This window comes from Heterocephalus glaber, unplaced genomic scaffold, assembly GCF_053883595.1.
Source record: "Heterocephalus glaber isolate CG9 unplaced genomic scaffold, H.glaber_assembly_v1.0 deba00000818, whole genome shotgun sequence".
Lineage (NCBI taxonomy): Eukaryota > Metazoa > Chordata > Mammalia > Rodentia > Bathyergidae > Heterocephalus > Heterocephalus glaber.
This window is the reverse complement of record NW_028258164.1, coordinates 6,122,084-6,135,931: the sequence shown is the minus strand read 5'-3', so window position 1 is coordinate 6,135,931 and position 13,848 is coordinate 6,122,084. Positions and strand designations below refer to the sequence as shown.

Here is a 13,848-nt window from a genome sequence, read left to right as displayed (position 1 = left end):
CTAACAATGCTCACTTCCTTTTCCTGTGAATTTATGGACAAATCACTTACATGAATTAGTACGAGTCAAAGTTATGTAAGGAATGAAAGTCAGTGTGGTGTGATTTTAAAAAAAGAAAACATAACTATTCAGGATTTGATCCACCTTTGCAGCCTGGATCTCCACAGGACATTTGCATATTCCTTGGAGGTTTCTGAGTGACATGAAGCTGTCCAGAAGCCAGGACTCCTGGCCAGGATCTGTCAGGAGCTGCTGGCTGGCGCTGGGTCTTTGTCTGCACTCTGAGCCAGGACAGGGAAGCTCTGCCACGGGAAATGAGATAATGCATCTACATACTCATTTATCTTCTCAGGAAAATACATTACCTAATGATACATATTTATGTCTTAGACATTTTAACAGACACACAGCAGTTACGCTTGGTTTTTCCTCTTCTCTAGTGTTACTGATACACAATCATAATTAAGACTGCTAAGTGTGCTTCTATGTCAAGAAAATAGTTTTTCTCCCAGTTTTTTAATGCAAAATAGTCCAAAACAGCACATTTTTCTACAGGAGAGACAGCAAGATGTAGAAGAGAGGTTGAGGTGCTGTAGGGTTAGATATCTGAATGTACCATTTAAGAGCCACGAGACTGACCAAGTCCCTTAGCTTTAGTTCATTCATCTATTAAATGGAGAAAGGAAAGCACTCTAATTCATAGGAATTTTGAGGTGATCAAAGTAGACACTTATGATTTAGCTCTAGGATGTCCCCCAAAGCCTCACATGTTCAGAAGTGGGGCTTGTGTGGGAGGTGATCAGATTCATCTATTGATGAATTCACAGCTAAATTTGCTGTTACCAGGTGGAGCCTAGTTGCAAGAGTCAGGTCACTGGGGAGTGAACTGGAAGGGCACATCTCTGCCCCATCTCCATCTGTCACTCTGCTTCTGGTCACCGTGATGTGAGCAGCTCTCCTCTGCTATGCCCTCTGCCATGCTGTTTCTGCCTTGGAGGTATCCACTACTGACGGAAGCTTCAGACACATGAGCGGAAACAAACCTCTCTTCCTCTAGGTTGTGGGTGTTGAATATTTTGTCCCAGTGAAAAGAAAGGAACTGAGACAGATACTATGAAAGAAAAAATTTCCAAAGTTACAGCTCACATGCAGAGCTAGTCTATCAGTCTACTGGGAGCAGAGTGATATTTTGTGCTCCCCTCTTCCAGTTGACATGCAAAAAGCAAGTGTGAAATATTTAAAATGTGAAAAGAGGGAGTGACGTTGCTGGCTGAATTGATTCAGAGTTCAAAGTTTCAATTCACATAGGTCAGTTTGTGTATTTATGGAGGACTTCCCTTCACATGGAAAGATTTCATTGGCCCACTGCTTGCCTTAGACATGATTTCCTGTTTACCTTGAAGTGGATATTGTGGTTTGTTGTTAATGATTGAAGGAAGTTCCACTTCTTGGTGGAATGACCTCATTTAAACATAGAGTAGAATATGAGAAGGAACAAGTAGATAAGGAAATCTGTGACATAATCTGTATGCATAATGTGGTAAATACTCTTTAGAAGTGGGTGTCATCTGTCTGATATTACATGTTCCTCATTTTAAGGGTGCCATATCAGTATTCACAGAAGTGTGCAATGGAAGGTCCACTTTTCAGCTCAGATTCACTTGTTTATTTCAGATTCTCCCCTCCCCAGAAGTACTTACTGAGTGTCCCAAAGTGACAAAGAGCGCCTGACTCTTCCCATTAAAAGGGCTTTACAACTCCTTTTTCTCTCCTCATAGCCACACATTGCAGCTGGAGCAGAGAAAACATTGTCCCCAGAAACATAGACACGGAGTATTTAGTATTTGAAGTTAGATGAGAAAGTTGTCATGTTGCATACTCACAGCCAATATTTTACTGAGCAAATTGGAAGACAAAACTTTCATAGAAACAAGCTGATAGTGATTCAACATTTAAAAACCAAAATGTGCAAGGCTATGAGGGAAAGGTGATTGCTTAGAAATGAAAGCCAAGAAGCAGTTACCAGTGCAGAGAGCAGAAATGAGAGGGAGACAGTGGTTCTGGGAAAGACCAGTGTCTTTGTCTTGGTTACTCCAAAGCACGGTCATCACTGATTTTCTTTTTTAAAAAAATTTTATTTTATTGGTGCATTTTAGGTGTACAATATAATGACATTCATCATTGGAAATTTGCACCTTTACATAATCTCTCTTGGTTCTTATTTTTTCCCCTTCCCCTGCCCTCCCTTCAACTCCTCCATCCCTCCCTATTTACAAAGACTTTGTTTCCATTTTTTCATTTTCTCATATTAATTCCATTCCCTTCTTTCCTTTCCCCTACCCCTCCCACTTCCCCTTTGCCCCTTTTTTTCCTATTTCACATTATCTAGTATACCTTTTAGTCCTTATTTACACTTTCAGTTTCTCACACTAGAGAAACTATTTGGTATTTACACGTGTGTCCTATTTATTTCACTTAAGAGTGTCTCCTCAATATGCATCCATTTAGCTATAAATGTCTCTAATTTCTCTTTTTTATGGCTGCATAATACTCCATTTTATAAAAAAAACACATTTTCTTTATCCAGTTTCCAGTTGATGGGCATTTGGGCTGTTTCCAAGTTTTGGCTATTACAAATTGTGGTGCTATGAACATGGGAGCACATATATCACTGTGGTATGATTCTTTTAATTCTTTTCAGAAGATACCCAGCAGGGGAATAGCTGGGTCAAATGGGACCTCTATCCCTAGTTCTGTGAGGTATCTCCATACTGATTTCCACAGTGGTTGCACCAGTCTACACTCCCACCAGCAGTGGAGCAGGGTTTCTGTTTTCCCACAGCCCCGCCAGCATTTGTTATTGGTTGATTTCTTGATAGCAGTCACTCTTTCTGGGGTGAGGTGGAATCTCAATGTTGTTTTCATTTACATCTCTCAAATGACCAGCATCACTGATTTTCTAGTGAGGAGAAACATGAGAATGATCAGTGCTCACTGAGCATACCATACATGGAACTGTTTGGCAGGTACTGTTCACACTGGTATGTGAAATGTACCTCTTCCCTGCATATTTTCATCTCACATCCTTGGGCTTAATCAGGGTGATGTTAGGAAACCTTATCTAGATGATTCCAGCTGAGCTCACACGTCTTCCAATCCTTCTCCAAGTTTACTCAGCATCCCCATCCTCCTCAGTCTCCAGCTTTGGGAAAACTGCCTGATTTGTGCTGAGAGGGCCAGATAGATGCCTATGTTTGCATTCATCTGAACTCTGCCCCATCTGCCGACCTGGCCTCTCCAGAGCTATAATTCATTTCCTGGCTGGCATCTACCCTTGCTGTTTTGCTTTGCTACTTCCAGATGCCTCTTCTACAGAAGAGATCCTGGGCTGTATGCTCCATGGGGGGCCAGGTTCCCTGAAGTCACCAAGGCCCTTGCACCATGGAAGCAGGAAGAGCTTTGGCAAGTGTGCTGCCCTAGAGGGCTGGGCATACTGCAACTCCCCTCTCCCCTCCATCCTCCAATGCACCCTTCCCTCAAGTTCTCTTTCCATGTTCCAAGCTCTGAGGGTCTTTAGCTAGTTTAGGGCAGGAGGGGACTATAAAATCTCTTGTGACAATGTCTTCTTTCAGGTGTTACTGGCCTACAGCTGGACTATGCTTTCAAAAATAAAAATCTGAGAGTTCTATGTCTTGTTCGTAATCTGATTTTGCTCTCCTTAGGGGTAATAAAGGACTTATATCTAGTTTGATCATGAGATATGGAAAAATACCTTACATCACCCCACTGTTGGATATTAATATGTTTTATGAACCAAAGTGGTTTCTCATTACAAAGTGCAAAATCATTCTTGAAGAATTCTGTTATTACCTTCATAAACACCAGATTTCATAATGTGTGGATCTGTTTTCACAGGTGAATATATTCACTAGGTTTATTTTTCAGACAGTTTTAATGCTTAGCGTGTGTAAATCTGATAAGCACTTTTTATTTTTGGTACCGGGGATTGAACTTGGGACCTTGCACTTGTGAGGCAGGCAGCAGAACCACTGAGATAAATCCCCAGCCCTTCTGATAAGCACTTTTTAAAAGAACCTTATTTAACAGTTTATCTCTGTTTGGAGCAGTAACAGTTGCTTATGTAAAGGAAGCAAAGAATCATAGAAAAGCAATTATATTAATATTTTAATTGAAGAATATAAGAGTGAGAGTTGGTCTAATTTCCTTTACTACTTGTGCCCCTTTAGAGATGGAGCTGATAATAATTTATAGCTGAAAGATCTAGTTGACCATTTTTTGCAAAGCTTCTTAGGGAATGGCATTTTATGTGTTATAGCATCATATTAATGAATAATACACTCTTAAATTGTGTTGCATTTCAGGCTATGAAGCATCTACTTGTGTATAAATTTTGTCAGGTATCACTGAGTATTTTCTAAGCCTATTCCTCAAGACTCCCAAAGAAGATCAGTGCCAGACAGAAGTTAAATCGGTGTACACAAATTTTATCCAGGACTATTGTAACAAAGGAAGAGAGATCTCAGTATAGAACTGGTTCCATCTTGAATACTTCATACACCAGGGTTAATGGAGATTTATAGCCAAGAAGTAGTAGATGAGTGAGTAAAAAATTTCTAAGAAGACAAATCAATTTTGGGGGAAATTCTGACAAAACTAACCTAAGAGGATTCTTGCTGAAGATGGGTAGGGTGATCAGATGCCAAGAATGGAGAGTAAATAATTTTATCAGGTAAGAGAGTGATTAGGTATTCAGGATGGAAGATTATCACTAAACTACCTTGGAAGGGTACATTCTTGGTGCTAGTGTTTTCCTCTCTCTGCTTCCTTGCTGCCGTGGATTGAGCAGCTTTCCTCCCCCATGCCCCTCTGCCATGATGTTTTACCTTGGAGCCAGCTAACCATAAGCCGAAACCTCTGAAACTGTGAGCCTAAAATAAACCTCTTCTCCTTTGGTGTGGAGTATTTTTTCCCAGTGACAGGAAAGCTGACTAATACATTTGCTAAAACAGGACTTTACAAGAAAGCACACAGTTGGGGCTACTAGAAGCTGTAGAAGCCTAACTAAAGTTTGGCTAAGCAAAGAACTCTTGTCAGGACACAGTCCCACAGAAAGACAAATGAAAATGGAAGTACTATAAAATATGAGGGTTTCTTTGCAAAAATGCCACAGTGAATCGCATTGTACCAAAACTGATCCACTTTGTTCTGTAGGGGTCCCAAATTTTGCTGGAACTGAAGAAAGGGAGATTAATTGGAGGAAAGGCACACAAAGTTATGACTGGGCATAGAGATAATCACAAAGGGTAATAACCCACCCACCCAATGTGATTTATTCCTTAGATTCAGGGCAGAATAGGAAACACAGATGGTTATAAGAGGGATAGGAAATAATATTTAGAGGAATTTGATGAGCTTGGAGAACATACAGTGACCAGGGACAAAGTCTGTTTGGCCTGTAGCTCAAACAGTGGTTTGTAAATGACACTGTTTGGATGATTGAAGAGGACCAAAATAGAAGACAAAGGGGTGTGACTATGAGTCTGTTGGTAGACTTCTATCTTTCTTCCTGTGAATTGAGTCAATGAAACCTCAGAGAAGGAACCGAAGCTAATTGTTTTCTTTGATAGGTGTGGACTTTAATCAGATTAAAGCCTCTTCTAGCATTTGCTTAGTTTCTTTAAGCAATCAGGACACCAGTGGACCATATTTTGGGAGTGACAGTCCCTGGACTCTAATATCTTTTCTACTGATATATGTTTTTCTTCCTTTTCTCATTTATTAACACTAGAATTTAATACAGTAACATTTCCTTTTTTATTAGCTGCAACTGATCATCATGACAGCCATGGTTTAGCAGATGCCTGACTTTATGAGAATAGCTTTGGGAACACATGGAGAAAGTAAAACAGAGCTTGTTTATCTCTTGGTGTTTCAGTTAACTGCTTCTTGACATTATGGTAACAGCTGTCATAGGAGACAGGATTTAAGGTTGAAAAGCACATTGGAAAATCATTCAAAGTCTTGGGAGGCGTTTATGATATATAATACACAAGCCAACAATGAAGCAGTTTGAAGTTTTCTTATCAGCCTTCCTGGTTATTTAAAAATTATATAAAAATTATCTTTCCTTATTTCTTCATGGCTATGCTTGGCTGCATGGAGTTACTTTTACCTGGCCATCTGGAAATATCATTTTTTATTTGGTGGTGCTAAATTAAAGGAAGGAAGCTGTCATAAATTGCTAAAATAATGTATGAGCTGTAAATATGAGTCATTTATATATCAATATATTTATTTCTTTTACTTACATACTGCCCTGTTTATAAAATAATTTGAAAGAGTTTATTGTTTCCTATGAAGGATTTTTTTTTCTTTATGAAGACCATAATGAGTACAGTGAACACAGATGTAATTCCTATTCCAGTCTTGAAAGCCACTGTGGTGAAGTCATGGAATTATGATTTCTCCTAAGCTTATAATTGTGTGTGATCATATGTACAAGTTTATATTACTGCAGTAGGGTCCTCAGAAATAGTCATATTCTGGAAACATTTAAGGCAAAATAAGCCTTTCTGATCTGTTATTAAAGTAAACAATCCAGTTTAAAAGAATAAGTCACATGTTAGGGACAAAAATATTAAGTTTTTTGTGCAGTGCCACAACTTAGTGTTCCCTTAAAAAAACAGAAAAAAATTATGCAGTGGTTTTTATTGTCTAAAAGTAAATAACTCACAGTCTTTTTTTTGTTGTTTGTACCAGGAATCGAACTCAGGGATTTGTGCTTGAGAGGCAGGTGCCATACTCTGAGCTATATCTGTGACCTTTGATAACTCATGGTCTTTAGGCTAAATCTGCATCATTTCAAGGTTAACATTTTTCTTCCTTGGGCTTATGCTGGCCTTGGGGATTGTCTCTTATAGGAGTCGGACTTGACCTCTAGGACAATCAGAGTAGTGCTTCTTACATTTTAGTAATTGGCTTAAAACTTTTTAATGTTTTCGATACCTACAATCTCTGATGTTATTTACTAAATTTTTTTTTTTTTTTTTTGTGGTACCAGGGAATGAACTCAGGACCTTGTGCTTGCGAGACAGGCGCAATGCCACTGAGATAAATCACCAGCCCTTATTTACTGAATTCTTTAAATTGCATCATAATGGAAAATTACCTTAAGCCAATTAGGCCATCAGCAAACATCTCCTTGGTAAATATTGGTAGCCCTCTAGTAGTTACAAAGTGATATTTTCATCTTCCTGCCAATTTTGCTACCAGATGATGTATTATAATGAGTGAAAGTCTCAAACTAAATTCTGTCAAATATACAAACACTATAAAACTAAGATATCATCAGTAAGATGCATGGTAATTTTATGGCTCACTGAAGATGAAAGAAACATTGCTAGTCATATTTACAAAATCTATCGATTGTAAGATGTACCCAACTTTAGGCATGCTATAATGTGAGAAAGATGCGTGCCCTAAAGAAGTAAAGTATTAGCAACTAAACCCCCAGAGAGGCCACTCATTTTACTCAGTGCCACTGAAATCCCATGAATTCTGTGTCCTAAAAGCACTAACACTGGCAAGGAAAGTTTACTCCAGAAGGAACATCTCAGTGTTCTGATGCCAGGATCAGCCACGCCTGTGAGATCAGACCTTAGTGTTTTCCATGAGAAATGGTGTGGGATGGATACATCTGTGGGTCCTGAGAGATCCTGACGTTGTATGTTGTGTTGTGGCTTTGCAGGATCCAAGCAAAAGAGGTAAGATCTGTTCAGTACTCCTAACGCAGCACTATCTTGAAGAACATGCATAAACCGTAAAAGATGATTTCCAACATACACTACGAAGCTCTTGGTCTAGGTTTGATTAGGGAAATGCTAACTTGTAAGTATAATTCTGATTAAGACCTCAAATGGTAATTAACCATTCCTGGAGTGCAGATTAGAAATGACTATTTCAGGAGGGAGGAGAGGGAAAGGGGAAATTAAAAGAATTTAGATGTTTTACGTACATGTACCAACTCCCCTGATGAATGTTCTGTGAGCATGTACTAATAAAAACTAAAAAAAAAATGACTAATTAAAAACATGTCTCACTGTCTAGACTAAAGCATTTCAAAATAGTATCACCTACCCAGTATAAAAGCACTTTTATTATTGCAGATGTGGTGCCTGTCATCCAAGGACCCTAGATGGCTGAGGAAGGAAGACCTTAAGTTCAATGGATGCTGGGAAATTTAATAACTTAGTGAGACCCTGTCTCAAAATAAAAAAATAAATAAGGGCTGGGGATGAAGGCCCTTGGTTCAATCCCCATTCTGATGGAAAAAAAAATATTTCATTTTACTAATGTAATCTTATCTAAACAGGAAATTACATATCACTACTGTAAAGGGAAAAATTAGTGCAGATGCTGCAAATAGAAGTCATTAAAATGAACACATGAATTTAAAATAAAACACTAGGTATCATTGAGTTGTCAAGGCTTTGAATTAAGCAAGCTCTCTTTTTGTGAAAAAGATTAGTGATTCAGATTCTTTTCTTTGAACTAATTAGAAGAGGAAAAATTGAAAAGGGAGTTGTTTCTTTAGTGGTCGTTCAAATTTACTTAAGACTGAGTATGCCACAGGAACTAGGTCCTGCTCTCTGTCAAAATTGGACTTAATGATTTCAAAACCCCTAACACGTCTAATATTCTTTGAGATACAAATTTTCTTGTTTTTATTTTTGCAAATCGTTATTTTATGAGTGGAAATATGTCATTTCAGAAAATAGTGAATACGTCATTAGCATCTTACAAATCTTAGTTGGTGAGAACTCTAGAACTAGGGAAGTGTTTTTTTTTCTAATGAGCTCATAAGCAAATGAGAAAATTATAGGCAATTACATAGTTTTTCCTTATGGTGCTCATATTATACATTTATAATATTTCTATAGAAGACTTTTAGGCTATATTAAAATGCTGGTCTGAGCCTTCTGATTTTAGAAACAAATGGTTTATTTATCTGAAAGTCTTCAAAATCAAATAAGTAATTTCACTTGCCCTGATGATGCTGGAGTATCTGGGACGATTTAATTTTTGGCACCATCCCACCCCGACTTCTCACGTATAGGGTTCACACTCTTCATCAAGTAAGCACACCCAGTAGCCCTCACAAAAGGAATCACAGCATCAGATGAGCTCAGAGGAGCTCATACTTGGAGATGACCACAATGGTCTGATTTCTGTCTTCTTTAAGTGAGTTGGTAGGATATCTACATTCTTCTTGACTCTGCAAAAAATAACTCTTCTTTGTGTATTTTCTCAAGAAAGTGGGAAAATATTTTATGACTTTTAGGAGTTAACTAAATTCTGGTGCCTAGAATACGTCAGCTATGGACAGTAGTCACCCATACATTTCTAACCTGGGGTGGAGGTTAACGGATAGACATTCACTCATTTCCAGTCATTTAAAGCTTATATCTAACTTCATATTTTATTTCACTGATGTAAGATTTGATAGTTATGTTTGAATGCTTGTTTCTTTAGCTCTATAGAAGTCTAATTCATTCTAAGTCAATTCATTGGATAAATTTCTGCCATACAATTTAACCAAGAGCAACAAAGTCCAAGCATTCACCTTTCTAGTGTAGAGTTATATCAGCAACTGATTATATCTTGCTGAAACTTACTAATCTCAAATAGTTGGACATTTTATTTTATAATATTTTTTCATTTTAATACTTCTGAATCTTCATAATATTCAAACTAGATTTTTTGTCAGTCTTTGACGTTATAATAAGTATTCCAATGTGGGTTTTTATAGCACCTTAACTAAATGTTAATAACTAAAAGTGAGTTGTACTGGGGATGAAATATAAGTGCATAGCTGCGGCAGAAAGCAAAATTAGCAATTCATTGTTGGAGGTCTCTTTTGTGCTCTTCCAACTCCCTAGCAACACTCATTCACTTCTGTTTATTGATTCTCTGTGTTTCCAAACTTCATGTCCATCTGTCAGTATTGAAACATGCTGTGTCTCACCTCCATGTGGGCTACTATGATATCTTAGCTGTCTCTGAGGTATTTGTTACTGACAGCTGCTATTTTCTTCAAATACAACAATGCCCTTTGACATGTGCCTTTTATCCAATCCAGAGCAGTGAGGGACAGTGACACTTTTGGCCCTGAGGCAGGAAAGTGACAAAGAGTGTTTTGTTTTATATACATACATATTTTTTCTTTGTTGTATGGAACATGCTACACCATACAGATGGCTAAAATTTAGCACAAGTTCTATCCGAAGGAAAGTATAATTTTTCATTATTATTATAGTTTTGGTTCATTTGTTTAACAAAGAAGTTTTTTCCCCAAAGAATGTGTTTCTCATCGAGGTACAGACATGCCAAGCCTGAAATTTAAAATCTAAAACATACTGTATTATCTAAGAGCAAATAAAGCTTTGGAAAAAATTATCTGATGGAAAATTACTAGATTGTTTTCTTGGTGCTCAAATACATATATATTTAAATATTTATCATCCAATCACTTTTTAGTTTTAAAGAAGTTAGTATTTATTTGGGGAAACATATAGACTATTAGAAGCAGTAATGGCAAGGACGATGACCTTGGAAATTTATACGCATACTCATTTCAGTGATTTTAATGTCACAAATATTTTTAAAATCCACGTGATTTATTTAACTAATTTTTTACATTAAGAGATGTGATAGATAAAGATTAAAATCATTACATACTACTAATATAATATTGTGCCAATTTGACAACTGTGTGGTCTGATGTGCAAAAAATATATCACGATTGGTGAGTGTGTGTGTGTAGATTGTTTTTCATGTATGTGTGGTTCAATCTGTTAGTAAACAGTAGTATTTTTAACAAAATATTTTCTTAAATGGCACCCACCTTGTATTTCACTTATCCAATGACCTGTGCTGGTTCTGAGGTTCTGGTGGGCACGAACTGAGACGGCAAGAATGTGATTCTACCTCCAGATGGTTTCTGTCTTCTCTGCTGTTACGGGAGTCATTTCATGTCAGCGGCCTTGGCTGCAAACTGGGCTCATAAAGTCTGACTGTGATAGTCAAATAATACTGTGCTTGGTGAGTATGAGATGTGTAATAGTGCTAAATTTTATGCATCTTTGTATCTTAGGGAATTAAAATTACCCAATAGGAGCTCAGGGTTGGAGAAATGGTGGCGATCAGGTTAGTTGCAACTAATGATAATAATTCCAAATCCGTTGCGGATTTGGGGGTTTGGGCTTAGGGAGGACTCATCTCCTCTTCCTCCCCCATCCTTGTTCCTTCCGGAGGAGGAAAGGGTGTCCAGGCCGCGCCTCAATTTCCTCACCTGTACAATGCAGGATAAAGAGCCCCCTGCGGTCCCCTGGGCAGGACAGGTCAGGGAGTGGACTCTGCGGGGCCAGCGTGTGACTCAGCTGGCTTCCTGCAGGCCAGTGACCTCTGGGTCAGGCCCAGGGCCCCTCGGGCCACGCTGCTTTGCTTGGTAAACACGAGACTGGCTTGAGCCCCTGTCACCCCACGGGGCTCCGGGAGGGAGCTGTCGTCTGGTCTGGGAGAGTCGGCAGCGGTCACCATGCCCTCCTCCAACAGACGCAGCTCCTGATGGCCTCACCCCAGAACCTCGCGGCCACAACGGGCAGATGCTGGAGTCAGTTCCCGGAGAATCCCGAACAGCGGGCGAGCAGACCCTGCATACACGGTTCACCACGGCACTGCTCACAACGGCCGGAGCTGGCCACAGCCAAGGGCCTGTCGGCAGATGCACAGGCCCACGAGCGCGAGCAGCCACCCGGCGGACTACCAGTCAACGGTGGAAAGGCACAGACAGACGCGACCCAGGCGTCCACCGGGCTGACCCTCGAAGCCAGCCGCACGAGGCTGTGTGAGCCCGTTGTTTTGGTTTTCTTTCCGAATTTTAATTTATATCAGGGAACTGGTTCATGCTAGTGTCTCATCTTGGTCATTGATAAGAACTTTCCAGACCAGAGCAGGAAAACCCAGAGACAGGACACAGAGTGGTGGCTGCCAGGAAGCTGCAGAGGGGACAGGGACAGGTCTACTACGAGGGTGGGAAGTGCTCCGGACCAGAGGTAAAGGGGTGGTTGCACACACTTGTTTGTTTTTGTTTTTCTGTTGTTTTCTTATTAAGACAGGGTCTCATGGAGCCCAGGTTGGCTTCAAACTCCCAGGTTCTCCTGCCTCAGCCTCTTGAGTGCTGGGATGGCAGGCATGTGCCACCAGGCCTGGCTGGTGCTTGTATCATAGACAGCTAAGTTAGGTAGAAATATCCTAGGCAGTCAGACACGACTGGGCCCTCAGAGGAGTCAGTGCTGAAGATGAGGACGCTTTACAGCTGTGGGTGGAGGTGCAGCTGTTGGAGGCCAGGCCTCAAGACTGGGGTGAAATGTTCACAGCTGCGTCCCCAGGGAGAAACAATGACTGATAAACAGGCATCAATCACCTGCTCGGGGGGCCCAAGACTTTGCCCCACACCTTCCTGGAAGGCCCTTGTTCCTTTCCTGCACACCTGCCCTGTGAGCTGCCTTCCCCCTGGTTCAGTATTACCTACGAGGCTGTACTGCAATCTTACTGGTTGACTGTAGGTTGTCCCACCCTATGCCCACCTCATGACTTTGCTCTATAAAACTTCTTTGAGAAGTGGTCTTGTGGGCAACCCACTTTCCAGGTCCCCTTTCTGCCTGTCTCAGAAGCTGTCTTTCCCTCAATAAATATTTCCTACTCTAAAAATAATAATAATAATTCCAGTTGGACTGTCATGAATTCTCTAGATCTTTCTTTTTTCATAGGATGATTTATTCTTGAACAAAGGTTTTATTACTTTAGCAAAACTAGATTAAGGTGGGGTGACATGGTGAACAGATCACTGGGTCCTGGAAACAGGGGATTTTGTTTCTGGCCTTAGCTTTACCACTTGGGTGCTGGAAATACAGGTGATCCATGAGGCGAGCTAGGGGTGCAGCAACGACCCGGTTAGGTTTTCTGTCCATCTGCTTTTGTCGCCTTTCCACAGTTAGGTAAAGTGAAGTAGCAAAAGTCTGCAAAGAATGACATTTGATCAGTGAAACTGCTCTAAATCAATTGCTGATATTATTTTAGGATAGTTCTTCCCAGTTGCAAAGCTAAGACTATCAGCCTTTCAGATATTTTAGAAGAGCCTCTTAACTTTAAGAAAGTATAAAATGTTTTCACTTTTTATTTACCATTCTATTGTTACTAACAAGTCATGGCCAGATATTCACAAATGCTGCTGAAATTAGATGGTTGCAAAAAGTGAAATGAAATAAAAATTTTAAAAGGAGCAAGCCATCTTGCTCTTACCCACTATCCCAAGAAATTCTGAAAGCCATGTTAAAATATGCTCCTTAAGTACTCCTGTAAGCTGAGTGCTCCAAGTACCTCCTTTGGGCACAGGGTACCTCAGGAAATCTCTCCGCACCAACAGTTATCATGACAGCAGTTATTGGATTGTCTCCTTTTTTAGGCGTGGGAATACTTTGCTAAAATTGGAGTTTCTGTCTCATTTTCATCGTCACATCCCAACATCCCAACTGCCTTCAGAGGTTCTCTCTTGCATATGGTGGAGTTAATTCTAGCTCACCAGGCCCTTATAAAGGTTCTGATTGATGTCCAGTCTGATCTTTCTCTGGGAAGGGGAAATTCTTTCTCTTCTCTTTAATTCATCCTCACCACACATACTTTCTGAAGTGTTAATCAGCTAATGTTATAGGGTACATGCTCACATTTTAAAATGATTCACGATACCCAATTTTTAGGAACGTGTCA

At 39.8% G+C, this 13,848-nt stretch overlaps 1 long non-coding RNA gene across 1 annotated transcript; it reads right to left on the bottom strand.

Moving 5' to 3' along the window:
- Nucleotides 1–2,077: 2,077 nt before the first annotated feature.
- LOC147828938 (uncharacterized) lies at nucleotides 2,078–11,758 on the bottom strand. The gene is made up of 3 exons (XR_015449928.1): nucleotides 11,372–11,758; nucleotides 10,925–11,032; nucleotides 2,078–2,959 (listed from the first exon to the last, which is right to left on the bottom strand). It is a non-coding gene; the product is annotated as an uncharacterized LOC147828938 (long non-coding RNA).
- Between the last annotated feature and the right edge of the window lie 2,090 nt (nucleotides 11,759–13,848).